Source organism: Carettochelys insculpta, chromosome 4 (assembly GCF_033958435.1).
Source record: "Carettochelys insculpta isolate YL-2023 chromosome 4, ASM3395843v1, whole genome shotgun sequence".
Classification (NCBI taxonomy): domain Eukaryota; kingdom Metazoa; phylum Chordata; order Testudines; family Carettochelyidae; genus Carettochelys; species Carettochelys insculpta.
This window is the reverse complement of record NC_134140.1, coordinates 88446446-88466899: the sequence shown is the minus strand read 5'-3', so window position 1 is coordinate 88466899 and position 20454 is coordinate 88446446.

Genomic DNA, 20454 nt, shown 5'->3' with positions numbered 1-20454 from the left:
AGCACTGGCCTCATGTGAGCGTCACAGCGCTGGAAGACTGGGGCAAGCCAGTGGCATCACCTTTGTTTATTAACACACCCTTGGTCATCCCGAATTTCTGTAGCCACGGGTCATCACTCCAGTCCTCCAGCACCAGCTGGTCTCACCAGTCGCCGCTTGTGAAGAAGCCCCACAGGCAGCAAATGACGTGGTGGACTGGGTGTGAGGACGGCCTCCAGGAGGGTGGCTACAAGGGTGGCCACCTGGAGACGCTGGTGCATGGCAGCCAGGACCATGGCCAGCAACATGGGGGGAGCTGTTTGGGGTCCATGAGGACCCAGGGTGCCTCCTCCATTCGCTCTCGGTCTGCAAGACTGGGGACAGGCCGAGTCTCAGGGGTGGTAGCCCTTTAAAGGGGCGGCAGGTGGTGGCCCTGGAAGGGCTCATCCGCCATGTTACCCCCCCGCCCCATGAGGTTTCCTGCCACTGTACTTTCAAAAGGGTGCCCTGGGATGCATGGACACTCTCTTTCAAAAGTGCTGTGGGGGCCATTCAAAAGGACAGGTCGGACCTTCAGTCCCCATTTGCCTGCGTGGACGTTCCCTCTCAAAAGGCCATCTTTCAACATTTATATTCGAAAGCCGTCCTTTCAAAATGGAGCTGTCGTGTAGATTCAGCCCCAGAGTTTTCAAGTGCATCTAACAGGTGTGTATTTGCACCTGTAATCATATTTGCAAATCAGTCCTAGAGATCACACTCCTTTTCAAACTGTTCAAGAACTGGACTTTCCAAAAAGAGAGATAAGACACCTTGCAGTGATGGAACTGCTGTTGCTCATTACACTGTGTCTATAAACAGAAAAGTTCAGTCCATGGAGTTGTCAAGTTGGCCCCTTTCATAAGCACAAAATTTGCTAAAAAATGCTGTAAAAAGTGGACTGAATCCATCCACTCAAAAATATGCCGAAAATAAAGAACAGAACAGATTGTTTTTAAATGTCATGCAATCATTTATTTGTGTTATCAGAAAGCATGTAAAACTGTTTAACTTAAAAAAAAAAAATCTTTACCTAATATTCTGTGTACACTGTTAGCGCCCGGTGGTTTCCCCCCGCGACAGATGGCCAATTAAAGTGCGGGCGAGCCGGGGCTGAAAACCCAGGGTCCTCGGAGGGGGAGTCCCACAGTGAGGGAAGGAACGCAGTCACCAGCGGGAGGCAATGTAATCACACCTAAGGTCCACCCACTCCCTCACAGGTAGGAGCCCAGACCAAGAGAAAGGGAATCAACACAGACATAAAGTGCAACTAGCAAGGAATTTATTAACAAAGATAACAACAAGCAAAAAGGCAACAACAACAGTAAAATATACACATGAACCAATTCATATCACTACTAACTAAACTATACTTAACTTACAAAGATATACTTGAGATCCATCTTTGGATTCCTATATTATCACTTTATTGTTCCGCAAAGAAAAATATAGTTATTAGGAGAGGGGAAAAAGGAAGAAGGGAGAAGAAATCTGGGCTGGGGCGCTACTCCCGGCGCAAGTGGCTGGTGGCGGAGGCCGCTGGGTCCCTGTCCGCAGTCGACCTCCTTACCCCAACCTTTTCCCGGGGCTTTTTGCCTCACTTGGGAGAAAAAATGGGAGGATGGGAAAGGAATATGGACAAACTATTAATGCCTAATTGGCATTAGGTTACTTATCACCTATATACATTTATATATCAACAATCTATTACTATACTTAACTAAACATAAACATTACTACATTAAACTTATTATAAACATTTTTAACCAAGTGTGGCTTTTATATTGTGTAGGCTTTGTAGGCCCGGACGTGTGGGGTCCGGCCCCCAGGCACTACCCTCCCCCCATCAGAGGAAGGCACAGTGAGAGTTATGACCTCCCACTCCCCTGTAAGGGGTCCTGGTGCCTATTTAGATGTCCTTGGATAGCATTTAAGCATATCCTAGTTCTAGTGTGTGAGAGACCAGGGCTTTTTGCCTCAGGCCTGATGAAATTTACGTGTCGTTGACGACGGCGTTGTCCAGTCCGAAGTTAGGGTCCAATCCGGTTGAAGAGTCCAGTTGAATAGGTCACAGCCGATGAATGACACCTTTGGCACTCATGCGGCTTGTGGGCGGTGGTGTGGCCAGATCAAGGAGAACAGGATGATATTGGTGGGCCTCCGGCTTCCTCACCGGGTACGCAGTACCCATGGCTGGAGCCACGGGCCAGTTCGCCACCCGGTGAGTACACCTGGAGACCCACTTGTCGCTCCTTGATGCAAGCGCGGGGCTAGAGTACGGAGTGGTGCTTGTACGAAAGCACCGCTTCGCAGCTGCTTGGGCCTTTCCCCTGAGGGAAGCTGCAGCTGCAGTGGTTAGCTCTTAGACAGCTTTGTCTGAAGACAGACGCTGTAGTGATTTTTCAGCTCCCAAACAGCTCCCCCTGAGGGAGACTGCGGGTATCGTGATTTGCTCTGAAATGGTGCCTCCTAAGGGAGGGACACCACAATTGTCAGCTCTCTTCGCTTCTCTTCTTGAAGCTGGCCTCAGGGATTCAGCGGACGCGGCTGCTCACACCGCGACGCTTCCCTGTATTGGATATCAGGGTTCTCACCTGAATCTCCCAGGGCCCAGACTGAGCTGAGAGCTCAGAATTTATAGAGTGTTATCATGATTATTTATAGGGTAATTTTAATATTCATGATTCTGTGTCGCAGTTTTCAATTAGGTCCTCCTTTCAGCCGAAGGTTCTAGAAACTCTCCCCCTTCGGCCAATTGGAGGACTCCACTTGAATCCTGGCTCCATGAGTTCAGGTTACCGGGCAAACCAAGTGCCTCAAAATGGCCATTGGTGCTGCAGCAAAATGGCAGCCTGTGACACTTTAGGTTTTCCATGTACGCGCATTGATTTTACCTCAGCCAGAGGCTTGTTTCCCCTGACACACAGGGGCAATTATGTCCTAAGGATAAAAAATCCCCGACATACACCATCAACACAACAAAGATGCATTTAATTTTAATACACTGGTCTACTTTATTACCTTATATCCTTGTGCTAACCCATCCACTCTTTGAGTTGCTAGCCTTAGTATTTTACACCTTTTAAAACAAAGAAAATAGCAAGGGAGAGTACCCTGCCAAAGGATCGGAAGACGTGGTTTAATTAATCTAGAGGGAGAGTGAACTGCAAGTTTGCGTCAATCTCCTTTACAGCCAGGCATCTTATTAAGGGATACTCAGTGATTTTATGCAGACAATGTGTTAACCACTGTGATTAATCCATCACACAGTGCTACCCATTACCAAAATCATGCTGATAGCGTAATATTGGTATCTACAGCCATTTTAACAGACACTTTTGAATTGCAATGCTGCTGAAGAAATCTTGCAGAATGGACAAGTACCCTTTCATAGACTATTACTTTAATGAATATGAATATTTAGTAATTCTTTCATTTACAAAAAAAGTAGTAATAAAAGTAATCTGCAAACATGAAGTTTTAATTAATAATTTAAGGGAAAATTGAACTTGTTCATTTTAACTTGCAGTTTGAAACGCCATCTCAAACTATCTTACCTACTTAAAGGTAATTATATACAGTTGATATGCTAATTATTTCATTTTATATTTATATTTTGATATGAGTCTCTAGTATCTTATCATAAAATATAACTTCAACAACACACTATTAGACTTATACTACATCTCTTCCTCTACTACTTAGTTGCTGTTTTTTACAAGTGTCTTATTTATTCCCAGCATAGTGCCTAACACACCACAGTTTCCTTCAGAAATTGATTTTAAAACCAAGAATGTTAAATTTACATTTTAAAATAAAATTTTAAGACCTTAGATCACTACAAGACTGAGCCACACTGGGTAAGTGAAAACTATTCATTATCCAAACAGTATTGTTATGAGGCATTGTGCCTTTAGAACCAACTCAATGTCTTTGGAAGCCCAGGGAGCAGGTTGTAGGGAATGTTTTTCACGACATCTATGTAGAAAAATCCTCTTCTGAGGTGATTTATATGTCTCTGTCCACGAGCCGTGGTGTCTGTGTGGTTGCCCTGCATCCTGACCAAACAGCCTTTAAGCTGAGCATTTAAAATTTATAATCTGCTTTACCAGCAGTGGTGACATATTTCCCTCACAAACCACATCAAAATTAGATAAATTGTAAAGTATATTTACTGTCAAAATGGTGTTTAGATACACAAAATGACCGCTGGAAAATGACAGTTGCAATTAATATTCGGCGGGCTATGAATATGTATGAAGTTATGGTTTGAAAGATTTCAAACTGATTGGTTAATTTAGAATCCTTATACATATGTAGTAGTCAAATGCCCCTTTGATACATTGTGGCACTAAGGAGGACCTAGCAGGCAGACGTTGTCAAACAGGTCCACCCAGGCTGCATATATTCAGGAGAGCAGCCCTGCTTGGGCCATTCCGGACCAGACCTTGGAGGAGAGCAGACAAAGAAGAAAGAAGACTACAGAGAAGGACTGAGCTAAGAGCTGGACTGAGCCTGTAGCCGAACATCGCTGGCGGAAGAGCCGAAGCTGACCTGCGTGTCAGTCATCGCTCGCTAGCCGCCGTGGGCCGACGAAGAACAGAAGAGTTCCAGCCAGAAGACCAGAAGAGCTCCAGTCTACAAAGAGCAAAAATCACTAGTAAGGCTCCGGTTCTTTTATCCGGAGGGTTTGCCCGGCAGACTGCACCGCCTAAACAACGGTGCCCTGCACGGGGAAACCGCAGCAGCGACCCTGCCCTTCCAGTCACCGACCTTAGCTCGGGCTGGTGTCTGAAATATCACGGTCGTTCCTGAAAAGACACAGGAGGTTTTGTTGACCAAGCCGGTTTTCCTCCTGGCTCTCTTTTTCTTCCTTCCTCCTTTACTATCTGACCTGACGCGGCTGCCGTACAAGCGCGCCATGAGGGTCATAACTTCCTAGCTCGAAGAGAACTACAGGCCCAGCGCCTGGATTACAGAGCAGGAATAAGGAGGTATTTGTGGTCTGGGTTTAAGGCTAATATAAGTAATTAGGTGAGCAGTTAATGTTTATAGTTTTGTAACAGAGAGTGGATTGGGACTTCCCCAAGTCCATGATCTGCGTCTTATATTTTGTACCCCTTGTCTCTTTGTAAAGGCACAGGAGGCCAATGCTATTGGTCTAGCCTAAAACTATTACATGCACACAGAAGGGTAGTTAGGCAAACTGCTTTATAATTATAATCCAGAGCTATAAGCTCCCCCCTATTTAGGAGGGTAGAGCGGTCAGGGATAACCCTATAAAGGGAAAACCCTGGTGTTCTTAGTAACCCTTTAAGGGTAATGAAGGTCTGCAATAAAGGGCTATCGTAACACGGTGGTCGAAATAGGCAGTACCTTTTTGAGGGGATAACCTTTAACTAGGAAAACCCCACCATTTAACTAAGGGGATAACCTCCCAGAAGGAAACCCCGCATATACTGGGCTCTCCCCTGCTTGGCCAGCAGGGCAACCCACTTAACTAGAGAATTGACCTAGCTTAGCACAGGCAAATTCTTATTCTAAGTAAGATCTGCTCCCCGCGGTAGTCGGCCAAGGGTCGAGCGACCTGGTGAACCTCAGGAAGATCCAGGAATAAATAAATACAATATTCAGCTCTGAAGTTATCCTTTCCATTTTACAGCACGCATCGAAGGCTGCACGGCCCGTCCCGGAAGCGCAGTAAGTAGCTAAGGGGTTAGATAGCAGTGCTGTCATAGCAGTTACCTATTGTTTAAGGCTATAAGCCAATTAGTATTCAAATCCTGTGCTTATTTCAGAAAAACAAGGGTCCATATATTTTGTGTCACCCAGCTTACCATAATCCACACTTTTACTTTGTTAAATAAACCCTTTCTCCCTGTTTGAACCTAACACCTTGCCATATTTCTTCCTTGGGTAAACACACCGCAGCAGCGCAGTTCACACACCCTGAAACCCCATTGTGATTAGACCCACCGTAGACGGCGAGCAGGGTCGCGGGGTAAAATCCTGGGAGCACTGGTAAGGACTCAGTTTTAGTCCAGTCCATTGCTCTGGTGTGACTGACTTAGCCTAATCAATATTCAAATTTATTCTTACGTCACTCACATCCTCGATAATCTACAGCATTACCAACTCCTGATATCTTATTGCAAGTTGTATGATTGCTTTTTTCTCCTCAAAACCCTGGATGCTGGAGTCACATTATTTCAGGAATAGCTCAGCCTTTTTTTTTTTTCCCCAAACAATATCTCTAGCCTTCCTGGGTGCATATAAAAGACTGAGAACCAGAAAAGCCCCCACAAATTTTTTAAACATCATGATTTTTAGCCAATTCCGTGTGTTTAACTGGAAATATTGAATTGCACATGTTTAACAGGTAATGTATCCATGTTGATTGCAAGACATTAGAGAGATTAGGTGGATGAGGTAATGTTTCTTACCGGATGAAGTTCTATTAGTGAGCGAGATAAGCTTTCAACTTCTGTGTAAGGCCAAAGAACTTTGTCCAATAAATGCATGCACCTTTTCTTTCTGCTTAACAGCTGCAACCAAAACTAAAAGTACAGATAGCCCAGTACACACCCAGAACCATCCAGTGATGAATATACCTACTCTTTTGAGAGGGAATAAGTCCAGGGACAAGAGTAGTGGAAACATCAGTGGCCAATCCCTGGGGCTGAACTCTCCCCAGAGCGCAGCATGTCTCCCAGGCAGAGGGAGAAGCACATTTTACAAGAGGGTTTCATCTAACCTGCCATGGTGTTGGGAGGGGATGTTTTATTTTCCTTTAGGAAAGTATATTATGGTTTCTATGAGATATTGGGAACAGATTAAGATTTAATGATTTTGTTGGTACTAACGGCTGCAGCAGAAGAGGATGTGTTTTCACAGGCTTACTTTCAGTTGCACACTGTGAACATTAATGGGACAATATCATGTTATTTCACATGCATAAAAAGTAGCAGATACCGTCAGCAAGTGTTTTCTGATTAGACACGTATTCCTTTTTTAACATATTAGTCACTCCATCTCTGAACAAACAAAAGGAAGCATTTATTGCACTTCCCTCACTAAACAAAGCCTGACGCTACACAGCTCACACTCTTGCCAGAGGGTAATGGCTAAACAGGCATGATCTGTTTCTATAGTTAATATTTTGAGATAGAAACTAAGCCGGTAAACTGATTATTTAGCATTAGGAATTTAATCGGGCCTGGATGGCTGAAAGAAGGGGGATCTATTATTTAGCTCCCTGGCACTTCTCTGTCTAACGTGACAATGTTTGAACCTCGCATTCAACCAATCACCACATTTAAGGGAATGTTCCAAGCACTAATGGCCAGAACCATAGTCAACATAGCAAAAGTCAGGACCACCCCACCAAGGGTGAGAACAGGGGGACACTCAGAACAGCTGGCATGAGGTAGGAAGTGACTAGCTTGCAGGGAATTCCTAAAACAGAGGAATGTGGCTTACAAGGACTTTGTGGGGGGAATGGAGAATGCTGGGAGCCCCACGCTATAGAAGTAACAAAATGTTTGGCGCTCTAGCAGGTCCAGCCTGAGTTAGATTAATACTGAGTCACTGTTTCCAGAATTATTTTGGTGCTCAAGGGAAGGGCACCTACCACTATTCTTCTTAACGGTGCAAAATGCACTCTCCTCCACAATTAGCCATTGCTCCAGGGCATAAAAGTGAGAAGGGACATGGAAACAATTGTAACACCTACTTAATTCTTTTATGGTGGTTACTCCCCAGACTGGTAGAAGTCCCAGGCCAGTTGTGGCCATTTTACCCATAAGGAAGAAAGGAGGGTCCTTGCACCTCTTCTCTCCCCACTTCCGGTTTGACAGCTGGTGCATAATTGCATAAATTTTGAATTCCAACACAAATTACTGTTAGTCTGGAATGTGGTTCCAAAACAAAATAAGTAATCATTCGAGTAGACACCACACACACACACACAGAGCAACCTGGACATCCAACAGCTGCATGATGAATTTTTTCAGGTATATGTTCTCTAGTGAAAAGTATTATGATTTAGCTTAAGAGTAATCTATTCACTTCACCCATTTCCACTCATTCAGCAAATGTTATTTCTTAAAGCTTCATTACATGTTCAACATTTTGGAGGTAATCACACTAACGGATTACATGTAACACCCTTTTTCCAAGTCACTGCCACTTCTTCAGAGTAAAGTGCATCCAAAGTGTGTAACCTCAATATCCCCAAGAAATGCAGCCTTTTATGAGAATACACCTTAAGGAAATCAGGCCTCAGAGTAGACTGACCACAAGAGGTACTTCTCTATGATGTTGCAGGTGCTGGTGGATCACAAAGGTCATTTCACCAACATCAACATGGGGTGGACAGCAAGGGTTCATGACACATGAAGCTTTAGAATTTCTGGCCAGTTTAGAGGGCTCCAGAATGGTACTTTCTTTCCAGAGCAGAAAATTAACACTGAGGACATGGAAATACCCAGTGATTTTGGGTGACCCTGCTTACCCCTTGTTCGCTTGGCTCATGAAGCCCTACACAGGTGCCCTGGACTCCAGTAAGGAGCTCTAACTACAGGCTGAGCAGGTGCAGAATGGTGGTAGAATGTGCCTTTGCACATTTAAAAGCTAAGTTTAGGTGCCTTCTGATATGCCTAGACCTCAATGAAGTAAACACTACTTTTGTCATTGGCCCCTGCTGTATTCTTCATAACATTTGTGAGGCGAGCAGGGAAGTTTCATGCTGCATGGAGGGCTGATGTAAAGATCCTGGCTGACTTCCAGGGAAAACAGAACAGCCCAGAAAGATGCCCTGAAAATCAGTGATGCCTTGAAAACCATATTTGTGAATGAGGTTGAAGGATTTTAATTGGCTTTCACTGCCCCCCTTGCTGTTTCCTTGCTCTTCATGAAGCCCCCCATCAACCATGAGGCAACCATCACTGCCAACCCACCCAACCCCAAGCATGTTAAGCAATAAACAACACTCTTTTTAACAATAAGGAATGTTTTTATTTAGGGGGTGCTAATACAGAGTGGGGTATATAGCGGAAAAAATGGATAATAAGGTCAGGCTGTCAAATGTTAGCCTTCTGGTGGCTGTTGATTTTTGGGGCTATGAAGCTGGGCTCTCCATGGCCCTGCCCCCTCATTCTGGTTCCCAGACAAGAGGAGGGTGCAAATGTGTGGAGGGATGAGGTAGAGAAGAGGGTGGGGCACTGACTGGACAAGGGATGCAGAACTAGGAGCACAGAACTGGGCTGACTAGACTGAGGGCAGTCTCTTGTGATGGTGCATGGAGCGATTGGGGGATGCAGGGCAAGGAGCTGGGGGATGGACTGACTGGGTTGAAGGAACTCTAAAATTATGGTACCTGGAGTGGCTTAGGAATGCAGTGCCCTATCCAGGGGAGGAAAATGAATGCTGTAAGGGTGCCATGTATTGGTGGTGCCTGAAGTGGCCTGGGAATGCTGTCTCTCTAAAAGGGGAAGGTAATGTGTACAAATGGTGGGGATGTAATGGGGCATCTGTGAAGGGGTGGGTGCAAAGATCACTTACTTTTTTTATCAAGGACAGCCTACAGTATTGCAGAGTTTGCTGACTGTGATTTCTCTATCAGTGAAGTAATTAATTCTGTCTGCCTGCCCAGAATAGTAGTAGTACTAGTAGGCATCCTTCAGTCTACATAGACTATGGATCGCGCCCTTCATAGTTCCATTTGGGATCATCATTTGCAGAGTTGACTGTGACTGTGAAGGCCCACACGAGAGTGACAGTCCTTGCTGCATCTGTTGCATGTGTAATGGGTATCTGGCAGGTCCTTACTGTGCTTTCTGTGGGCTCGCTTCTCCTCCACTAGCTGTCTGATCCTCATCTCACCCTTCTGAAGGCCCTTGTATAGTTCCTGCCTCCATCTGCTGTGATCGTCTGCCAGCTCCTCCCAGCTGTCCGGCTCGATGTCTACCTCCCTGAAGTCCCTCTTGCAAACATCTTTGTAGTGCAACTGGAGGCGTCCGGGAGGTCTTTTGCCAGAGGCTAGCTCGCCATACAGGATGTCTTTTGGGATCCTTCCATCATTCATCCTGTGGATGTTGCCAAGCCAGCAGAGCCGCCGCTGCCTGAGGAGGGTGTGCATGGTTGGGATTCCAGCTTGCTCAAGGACGATGGTGTTGGACACACTGTGCTTCCACGATATTCCAAGGATGCACTTGAGGCAGCGCAAGTGGAAGACGTTCAGCCTCTTTTCCTGGTGGGCATACAGGGTCCAAGACTCACTGCTGTAAAGGAGGGTGCTGAGGATGCAGGCTCTGTAGACTTGCATTTGGTGTGGGTGTACAACTTGATGTTATTCCACACTCTCTCGCTGAGTCTGGACAGAGTTGTGGCTGCTTTTCCAAACCTCCTATCTAGCTCAGTCTCCAATGACAGGGTGTCAGTGATGGTGGACCCGAGGTAAACGAACTCGTGGACGACCTCTAACATATAGTTGTCAATGCTGATTGATGGAGGTTCAGCAACGTCCTGAGCAAGTACATTTGTCTTCTTTAGGCTGAAGGAAAGCCCAAAGTCCTTGCATGCTTTGGAGAACTGATCCAGCAGTTTCTGAAGCTGGTCTTCTGTGTGTGACACTACAGCAGCGTCATCTGCGAACAGTATATCTCTGATAAGGACTTCCCGCACCTTGGATTTAGCTTTCCTCCCTGCAAGATTAAACAGTTTCCCATCAGATCTTGTGTGCAAAAAGATGCCCTCTGATGACGATCCAAAGGTGTGCTTCAGGAGGAGTGCGAAGAAGATCCCAAACAATGTCAGAGCAAGGACGCATCCTTGCTTGACGCCGCTCCTGATGCTGAAAACATCCGATAATGTGTCATCATATTGGATGGTTCCTCTCATGTCTTTGTGGAAAGACTGGATCATCTTGAGTAACCGTGGTGGACAGCCTATCTTGTGGAGCAATTTGAACAGTCCATCCCTAATGACCAAGTCGAAGGCCTTGGTCAGGTCGATGAAGGCAATATAGAGTGGCTTCCTCTGCTCCCTGCATTTCTCCTGCAGCTGTCTCAGAAAGAAGACCATGTCAATGGTAGAGCTCTCTGTGATTCGGGATACACCCTCTCAGCAATCTTCTGGAGTCTGCCGAGGATAACGCAAGTGAACAGTTTACCAGTGATGCTTAGGAGGGAGATTCCACGGTAATTGTTGCAGTCGCTTCTGTCTCCTTTGTTCTTATGCAAGGTTACAATGTTAGCGTCGCACATATCCTGTGGAACCTCTCTCTCTAGCACAGGCACAGTATCTCATGTAGGGGTTCCAGGAGGGTGTCTGTGGCACACTTGATTACCTCTGGTGGTATACCATCCTGGCCTGGGGCCTTTCCTACTGCAATGCTGTTGATGGCTTTCTTCAGTTCGTCCACAGTTGGTTCCTGATGCAGTTCGTCCATTACTGGTAGGAGCTCGACGGCATCGAGGGCTGTATCAACCACAATGTTCTCGCCTGAGTACAGCTAGGAGTAGTGCTCGACCCAGCGCTCCATCTGTTTGGCTTTGTCAGTGATGGCGTCACCAGATTTGGATTTCAGAGGTGCCATCTTGTTCTGGGTGGGTCCTCATGCCTCTTGATGCCCTCGTACATTCCCCTGAGATTACCAGAGTCAGCACTGGTCTGGATGCTGCTGCATAACTCGAGCCAGTAGTTGTTAGCACAGTGCCTGGCTGTCTGCTGTACTGTTTTTTTGGCTGCTCTGAGCACTGGCAGGGTACTCTGGCTCAGTGAGCATTTGTACTCCAAGAGTGCAGTGCGCTTCTTTTCGATGGCTGGAATCATCTCATCGGAGTTAGCTTTGAACCAGTCATTTGTGTTTCTAGCTCTTCTTCCAAACACTGACAAGGCTGTGTTGTAAATTGTATCCCTCAGATGCTGCCACCTGGATGTCACATCGGCACCCCCAGGGCTGCTGCGCAGATTCTCCTCTAGGGTCACTCTGAACTTTTCACATCTCTCTGAGTTTGCTGTCTTCCTGGCATCAATGCAGGGCCTTCCAGTTCGTTTATAGTGGTACAGCTTCTTGGGTCTTACCTTGAGTTTAGAGCAAACTAGCAAGTGATCTGTATCGCAGTCGGCACTATGATAGCTGTGTGTCAGAAGGACGTTTTTGAGGTTATCACACCTAGTGATGACCACGTCTAGTTGATGCCAGTGTTTCGAGAGTGGGTGTCTCCATGACGCTCTGTGCTGTGGCTTGGTTTGGAAAAATGTGTTTGTGACGCACAGATTGTGGTATGTGCAAAGTTCGAGAAGACGCTGTCCATTTTCATTCATTTTTCCCACACTGAAGTGGCCTCAGCAGGAAGGCCATGAGTTACGATCGGCTCCAACTCTTGCATTGAAGTCACCCAAAATGTACAGTTGTTCATGAGCAGGTATTTGCACTATGGCAGCACTAAGCACGTCATAGAACTTGTCTTTTACTTCTGGTGTGGCGTACAGGGTTGGAGCGTAAGCGCTGATCAGGTGGACAGGATCAGCGCAAGTTTGAAGTATGACCTGAAGGAGTCTGTCTGATCTGCCCATGACTAATTCCACCATTTGTAGAAGGGTGTTTCTGATGGCAAAGCCAACACCATGCTCCCTGGGTTCTTCTTGGGCTCTACCCTGCCAGAAAAAGGTGTAGTCCTTTTCCTTTAGAGATCCCAAATCTGCGAGTCACGTCTCTTGCAGAGCAGCAATGTCAACTTGGAGCCTCTTCAGTTCCTCGTTGATGACAGCGGTCTTTCAGGTGTCGCTGATGTCCTGAAGATCTTCAGTCATGCCGGTCAGCATGTTCTGCACATTCCAGAAAGCAAGCTTAAAACTTTGATGATTTCCTTTTCGTGTTGGTTTGCCTGGTGCTCAAATTTCAGTCATTTGTCAGGTTTGGGAACAGAATGAAGGTCGCTGATTGTGATTTCTCTGTCACCAAATTAGTTAATTCTGTCTACTTGCCCATAAAGGACATGATTGATTCTCGCATTCGTTCTTGAGAGTCCACTTCCTTTCTCCAGTACACTTATCTCCTTTGTAACTAGTAGTAATATGCCTCTTCCACTCCTACATCTTGGAGTGTAGGCCTTTGAAGACCATTCGCCAGCACCATGGCCAGTCCCAAGCCCAGATGAGAAAGTTGGAGGGTTGGGTATAGGACTAGCACCCTGTAAAACAGTCTCAGCTACAGAAACATTGATGACATTTCAACTGATTTCTTTGTAAATACTTGTATGTAATTCTACAATAATTCACTCTGGCTCTTCTTCCTCCACATCTTAGGCAGCCTCTTATCTGCCGAACTGGGACCTCTGTTTTTTTCCAGAGTCATTTGCTGATAAAACAAATTTAGAAATATCCATGTCATTAGCAATAGCAACATTTTTATCTTTACTCAGAACAATGACCATAGAGACAAACAATGGCTGCCTGTCTTTAGGGAAGAACATATTGCAACTGCAAGATCGCTCTTCTTACTCTTAAGATAGAAGAATGCATGATTCTGAGAAAAATAATTTCAGCTCTTATACAACAGAGGTTTACCCTGAACATTATGGTAAGCTAGCCTCAGTTCACAGGAAAATAAAACTGTCTTAAAGCAAAGCTGGGGCAGAGAAGTAGGGGTAGCACGACACGTCCAAGGACACTGGCCCACAGGGGAGTGGGTGGCTGCATCATGGCATTTTTAAATCACTCTGTCTTGGAAGGCAATATGGGTTGCACTGAGCGTATGCTGCTTCAAGCAGTGCCTGGATTTTAAATTCCAAGGCAGCTGCTCCACGAGTTTAAAAATCATTAAAAGTCACTGGGGGTGCGCACATGAACCCGGTCCAATCACCTGCTGGCCCTGAAGGGAGTAGGGGGAGCTGCCACATGTGCAATCACACACCAACCCTGGATTTTAAAGCAGTTGCAACAGGAGATGCATGAGTTTTGTTCTGCACGGCGTAAGTTTCAGGTAAAAACAATCATTAGTGACTCACAAAATTTCCCATAGGTTCTTGGTAGCCAAACCAGACATCAGCCTGATTACACTAACCAAAAGGAATAAGGGAAGATTGCTCATTCTGTCCAGCTACCATGTCGGAAAATTTGCAAGAATGCTCTGTGCGGCCATGATTCCAGATCACTTAGTGGTGGTTAGGCACAATAAGCTGTCTTACTGTGGAAGCAGGAATGAGTCAGGTCTCCTCAAAAATCTCTTAAGAATCTACAAGCACCTGTCCAAGACCTTTCACTTTTTGTCCAAATAGGATCTGTGCTCCATCCCCAGGCACACTAACAAGATGTTCTAAGGGAAAGGGGTGTACACCCTCCACCACAGGATTGCAACACACTATTATCAGGAGGAAGAAAAACCCTACTGACCAGAAGTGCCCTCTCCAGGATCTGGGTTGGCCTCTGAAGTTGCCTGACTTAAGGGGAAAGGATCCACTGGCTCCAGCTTGAGAAACAGCTGCTGGCTTTCTGTGTCTAATTCTATGGTTGAATAGACCCTGCTATCACCCACCCGTTCCTCATCAGGATGTGCTTCAGCATGCTCCCCATGACCACAGGAGTCAATGCAACTTTTGGGGGAAGAGATTGTGTCTGTCCCCAGAATAGCACAACATTGGTATTTCTGGGGAGATGCCCCAGACCGATCATTTTCTGTCTTGCATTTCTGGTAGCTCTGCCTCAGCTCCTTGATCTTCAAGCAGCACTGCTGAGAGTCCCTGTTGTAACCTTTCTCCATTACGGCATGTGAAATACTGGCATAAATATCAACATTCCTTTTGTTGGCTTTGAGCTGTTGAAAAACAGCTCCCCCCTCCCCCCCACGGAAACGTGACCCAAGATCTTCTGATAGCTTCATGGTGAGGCCCTTTTGCGATCCCGAGAACTCATGGCTACAAGGTGTGCTGCAGAGACATGATCCACAGGTCTGCTTGCCTCACTAGGCAGAGAGGGAAGGAAATCTCATCAAAATTCCAGGGCTGATGAACACCACTTCCTGTCACCTACTTCTGGCTCACCTGGAGAGCAGTGGGGATGGAGCAATGATCATAAAGGACACCTTGAGGGGCACTGTAAGATAGTTTAAAGGCTAATAAATCAATTTTTCCTAACACTGCTGTCTCCATTCACATAGTTCGACTTTGCAAATTCGACTTCTCCAGTTACTTCAGAGGGAAGGCAGCATTACAAAAGTTGACCTTAGAGCCCCTTAAAATCAACTCGTTGAGTCTTGAGTATAGACACATAATTCACAAAATCAAACTTAGACCCTTAAATTTGGCTTAATCTCCTAATATAGACCAGGCCAAAATAAGGTTTTGGGATTTGGTCCAAGACTCTTCTTTTTCTGCCAGCCATCAACAGAAATCTAATACATCAAACCAAAAATAAATCATCTAGAATTTTATGACGATATAACCTCCTAAGTGGCTCCAGCTGTCAGTAGTTTTTCAGATGAGTGACTTGATGATTCCATATGTGTCACCGATGCATAATAAACAAATAATCTTTTTGAATAAACTAGAAGGTACTGCCTTCATTTCTTTGTATTGAAGATGAATGCAAAAATGTCTCATAGCCACATTTTTTTTTTATAAAATCAATTATTTTCCTTTACAATGCTTCTCTGTCACATGCTTATCCCAATCACAAGACTGAATACAGGTGGCTATAAGGCATTACGGGAGGTTCCATATTACTAAAATTTTGTAATATAATCTGGTGGCTTAGGTGATGTTATAACCTGCAAAAGTATTACAATTTCATACACTCACCAGTGACTGAGTGTTCTAAATGACACAGACGTAGCAGCTCTGTAGGTATGTAGCAGCTTTATATTTTGACATAGCGCTCTGTAGGGTTTATAATTTTCCCATATATCTTTTTATTAGTAGTAATATCATGAGATCATTTTATTGCCTCAGTATTTATCAGTAGAGTTAATATCCTGCCATCAGTTCTTTCAACTGTGCCAAATATGTCATATTACAACATCTGGCTACTGGATGTAAGTGAACTAGCTGTCAAATACCTCTGGCCTCTGCTTGCTACAATCCCAAGGTAGTACTGTCTGTTTCTTGACTATTATGTTGAGTTTCCTCAAAATGGATCATGATAAGATTGCACATTCCTGTGTCTGAGTCTCTATTTAACAGTGCAAAAAGTAACATACAAGATTTCTTTATTGAAAATAGCATCTTTACTGAAGCTCAAGTTTACATAAAAGGTTCACTGATAAAGGACTGTGGAAGCATAAAATGGCACATTTTACATAATTAAACAGAGCAGAAGATACAGCTATTCAAGTTTAATATCGTATCAAAGATTTGCTTGGTAAAGGTTCTTTAAAAGGGATGCCATCAGCTTGAAATAAGAATTTTAAAAAATGAGTTAAAAGTACTACACATGCTTCTGACAATATCTGTTTTATATTCACATTTCCTATTTATTTTTCTCCCGTATTGCTATGTACTGTCTACAGAAACAGAGGAAAGCAATCACACAGGGGAAACAATGAAAGAACTATATATGAGGTGTGTCACATGCTCACAGCACACAAACTGGAAAATGCATAAAAGCACTGTTTTTCTACTCACCTCTTTCAGTTACAGTAATCTATGGTGTTATCTGTGTCAACTGCAGGTAAAAAATTCAAACTGACAGTGTCCCTTTAAGTATGAAAGGCTCTAAAAACATTCAGTTATATAATCATCTACAATGTGGGCTTGAAACGGAAAGAATTCTATTTTCAGGGATGATGTAGATTTTTCATTTGCTTAAATGGTGTACATAGACACTACATGGTACAAATTGTCATTCAAGTGCATTTTTAATATGAACATTCTGATTGTCTAAATACCAACACTGGAGTAAAAATATTAAAAATAAAATATGAGAGGTATTAAAATTAAATATTACAAGTAAATGGCGGAAGCAAATGATTTCCTCCTGCATTTCATACAAATAATGGGAGGATACACAAAGTGCCTTCACTGAAATACGGCGTCTATTCTAATTCCAATTTTATTGACCATACCCACTTTTGTGCAACATACAGTGAGGACAGGCTGGAGATTTTGCCTTCTTAGTGGGCACAACAATATTACTGAGTTTATATAGTGTCAATTTTAATGCTAAACCTCGAAAAAAAATAAAAAGGTGTATTAATCATAAAAAATTCACTGAAGACGAAATCCTAAAACAGAAACAGAACAAACCAATTTAAACAAAAATAAGTCAGAAAGCAACGCCAGAATTTTAAATCAGAAGCAACGCCAGAATTCATATGCAATGTAATTGTAAAGGGACCCAATCCCAGTCACTTCACTCATGGAACTGGCCCTGTAAACTTCAGCTGGGTTATTACCCTGGTCCTGAAAGCATAGTTTATGCTACAGTGTAATCAGGTCAATTCACTTGTGTGTTAGTATAGTGTACATTAGTACAGATCAATGTAGGAATATATTCAGGTGTTCAAAGTTCATGGCATTGTTTTCACATACCTGTTTCTGGTACAAGGTTATTATAAACATTTACAATGCGTATACCCCAATGAAGGGCTTACGGTCTTCAACAGAAAATGCTAATTTCAAAGCAAGGGGTGACTGTGTGGTGATGATCAAAAATTAAGTGCACTCATAGGGAAAAGCCTCAAAGGAAAAACCCACATAGAGAGCTTGTCAGCTTCTCTTCCATCAGCAAAGGACATAAGAGTGGATTTAAAGAAAGACCTTTCTTCTCTGAACTGTTTAGACTCTTAAGGGGAAGTGTGCCAGGTGCAAAGTGGAGATTCCTAGAGAAAAATTGGACACCTTGAAAAACTTTTGGGAAACTGGGGGCTTGTTGGGCTTGCCCCCAACTTGGAAGAGGGCATGGTGATCAGGATGATGGGATATTACTAGTGAAGTGCTGTGGTGAATATGCAGCACTTCATCAGGATAATTCTCCCCTGAGGCAACTCAGAAGTATCGAACTTTGAAGTGCTGGCATGCATGTAGCCACAGGCACTTTGAAGTGCCCACACTACTTCAAAGTGCCTTTACTCCTCAAAATTTTGGGGAGTAAAGGCACTTTGAAGTAGTGTGGGCACTTCAAAGTGCCCATGGCTACATGCATGCCAGCACTTCAAAGTTTGACACTTCAAAGTTGCCATGGGGGAGAATTAGCCTCATGAAGTGCTCCGTATTCACCCCAGCACTTCATTAGTAACCTCCCATCATCCTGATTACCATCCCCTTCGAAGGTGGGGGCAAGTGTAGACCCAGCCTGGCAGTATATAGCCCAGAGGTGGGCAATAACTCTGATAGCGGGGGGTTCATTAGAATTTTGGGAAGTGGTTAAGGTCTGCACTTCTTCCATGATGTTAATGGAGGAGGTGCAGGGTCTGGGATGGAGGCTGGGTGCAGAAGGGAGCTTGGTGTAGGGGACTGGGATGCAGGAGGGGGTGTGGGAGTCTAGGAGAGAGAGTTTGAGTGAAGGAAGCAGCTGTGTCTTGGGTAATGGTCTGAGGTGCAGGGGTTTGGGCTGTGACTAAGAAAGGAGGGGGTTGTGTCTAAGGCAGGGTACTGGCAGGGGTGTGGGTGCAGGAGGAAGGGCAGAGGATTTGGGGTCATGTGAGGCAGAGGAGGAAAGAGAAGGGACAGAGAGCTTGGGTTAGGTGGGGCAGGGAGGAGCAAGTGGAGAGCAGAGGGTCTAGAGTGCTAGAAGCAGGCCCTGGCTGGGAGAATTACATGGGCAGCTCCCTGACAGCAGCCTTGCAACAGGCTCCTGCCTGCTGAAGCCCCAGATCACTCAAAACTGCAGCATTCTGCCTGTAGCTCTTGTTCCAGATGCCAAAGGGATGGGAGGAGGCTTTGCATTCTGCACCCACACCTCCGCCAGTCAAAATATCTGCCTCTTATTGGCCATAAACTGTAAACCAGCCAATGGGAACAGAGATATTTTGCAAGGGGCAGAAGCAGCATGTGAAACCTCCTCATCCCCACTGGCATCTGGAGCAGAGAGCTACAGGGAGCAGGAAGCCACTTAAAGCAATGGTTGGCTACTCTATGTCTGAAGCAGCCTGCTAGATGGATCCAGTGGCTTGGTGGGCTGGATGCAGACACAGTGTGTTCAACCCCGAGATAGCACTATTGCCACCATGTCGAGTTACAACCTGCAATTCACCTGTACATACATTTTACTTGACTTAGCCTCTCAATAACTCATTTATTTCTTCACTAATAACCTTTTAGTCAGTTTACCATAGAATTGACTGACAGTTTACCTTTGTTGTAAGATCTGGAGTAAGTGACTGCTCTCTTGGGACTTGGAGAAACCTGATGTGGTATGATTTTTATTTACTTTTATCACAAAGTTCAGTTTGTCTGGGTGTCAAGACAGCTGGAGAGCCTAAGGGAACTCTCTGCAACTTCCTGGTAATTGTGGTATAGTGCTCCAGGAATTCACATTTGTTACTGGCTTGGTGAAATCTAATTACAGAACAAACCACCAATCTGGAGTGTCCACCATTGTTTTCTGCACTCACAGGAGTGCGCTGCACCACTCAACATAACAATTACCATGAATAAGGCTATGAGGATTTTTCCCCTGCATTTACAATTTAATAAAAAAAAACAGTGGGCAACTCATACATAAATATGATTGAACTATTTTGGTAACATTTTGGGAGGAAATGAGAACAGTTTAAAATTCTCAAGATACACAACGTTAAAAAGACTGCTGCTATTCATACACAATGGGCTTTTACCCACTTGAGAGTTGTGAAGATTTTACTTTACTTATCAATACACTTCAAAAATTGCCTCTAATTAGCCTCATGAGCCCAATGAACTCAAACAATTTGTCATCAAGAAGCAAAATGAGAACTTCAATGCAAAAACCTTCCTTGTTTTCAAAGCTAAATCAAAGTTTCCCACCTTGATAAACAATGAACACAATGGGGACCACCAGCACAGGAACCAGAGTGACCAGTGCGTATGGCCCCCCACTTTCTAACAAAAGAAACCTAAGTGCAGAATTCAAGTTCCCTGCAGAACAACAGATTATGCTGCAGAAGCACCACAATTGTACCTCTTGCCCACCATGGGCTGCTGTGGCAACAGAAGAGAGGGCAGCTGACTTACTGCCAGAGCAGCTAGGTGCAGAAAGGGAGGAGGCACTGTAGTTTTGCCAGCCCACACAAAAAGGCTCTGGTCAGTGGCATTGACAGGTGCCACAGGGCTTATGACAAAGTGGGAGGGGGGGCCTGGCTCTGTGCCCAGAAGGAGCATGGCCAAGGGCAGTCAGCCCTCAGCATCTCCCATACCACAGCGATACCCTCCCCTCACTCTTCAATAGCCACAAAATGCCAGAACAGCACTGCTGAGGTATTTCACAGGCATCCAGAGGGCTGTCCACCACTGCTGCCAAAGT